Source organism: Bison bison, unplaced genomic scaffold, assembly GCF_000754665.1.
Source record: "Bison bison bison isolate TAMUID 2011002044 unplaced genomic scaffold, Bison_UMD1.0 scf7180017864036, whole genome shotgun sequence".
Lineage (NCBI taxonomy): Eukaryota > Metazoa > Chordata > Mammalia > Artiodactyla > Bovidae > Bison > Bison bison.
This window is the reverse complement of record NW_011494608.1, coordinates 4,087,330-4,088,820: the sequence shown is the minus strand read 5'-3', so window position 1 is coordinate 4,088,820 and position 1,491 is coordinate 4,087,330.

The window sequence follows — 1,491 nt, the reverse complement described above, 5'->3', positions numbered from 1 at the left end:
GAATTTATTCCACCCGTCGGAGCCCTACTTTTGCCTCCCGTAAATAGGTTGGCAAAGTCCTCCCCACAAGGCCACAGCGGGACTACGACGCACATGTAGTTTCTCCTTCCCTCCCAACAGTTTAGAATCATCCCTGGATGATCTCAAAGGAGAGATGGTGACAGGTTTTGTCTCAGCCACGATCTGGCCACCGCTCCTCAAGGCTCTGCTAGGCCTGTCGTCTTGGGGTGAATTAAGTACCCAAGTCTCACATCACACTCTTTGTCCACCAAGGCAGCCCTCCATGCCCGCCACAAACCCCCCTGCCTGCAGGCCCTGCTTTCTGTCCTCTTAGCCTTCAACACAGGCGTCTGTGCGCCGGGCTGCAAACCAGCCCTGATGGGTGCAGCCCGATGCTGTGAATAAAGTTTTATGGGAACACAGCAGTCCTCGGCAACACACAGCACCTAAGACCTCAAGCGCTGTGGCTGCGAAATGCACCAGAGATCGGGCAGTCTAGGGATCCTAGAAGACTTCCTCCCCCTCCTTTACAGGACAGGCTCACTGGCCCCTGCTTCTAACAACGGCTCCAAATGAAGACCCTCCCATGAGAATGAATAAATGTGATCACTGTCTCTGCCTCTCTTTTTTTAGGTCTTTATTGAATGTGTTACAGTATTACTTCTTTTTTTTTTAAATTTTATTTTATTTTTAAACTTTACATAATTGTATTAGTTTTGCCAAATATCAAAATGAATCCGCCACAGGTATACATGTGTTCCCCATCCTGAACCCTCCTCCCTCCTCCCTCCCCATACCATCCCTCTGGGTCGTCCCAGTGCACTAGCCCCAAGCATCCAGTATCGTGCATCGAACCTGGACTGGCATCTCGTTTCATACATGATATTTTACATGTTTCAATGCCATTCTCCAAAAACTTCCCACCCTCTCCCTCTCCCATAGAGTCCATAAGACTGTTCTATACATCAGTGTCTCTTTTGCTGTCTCGTATACAGGGTTATTGTTACCATCTTTCTAAATTCCATATATATGCGTTAGTATACTGTATTGGTGTTTTTCTTTCTGGCTTACTTCACTCTGTATAATAGGCTCCAGTTTCATCCGCCTCATTAGAACTGATTCAAATGTTTTCTTTTTAATGGCTGAGTAATACTCCATTGTGTATATGTACCACTGCTTTCTTATCCATTCATCTGATGATGGACATCTAGGTTGCTTCCATGTCCTGGCTATTATAACAGTGCTGCAATGAACACTGGGGTACACGTGTCTCTTTTGCTTCTGGTTTCCTCAGTGTGTATGCCCAGCAGTGGGATTGCTGGATCATAAGGCAGTTCTATTTCCAGTTTTTTAAGGAATCTCCACACTGTTCTCCATAGTGGTTGTACTAGTTTGCATTCCCACCAACAGTGTAAGAGGGTTCCCTTTTCTCCACACCCTCTCCAGCATTTATTATTTGTAGACTTTTGGATCGCAGCCATTCTGACTGGT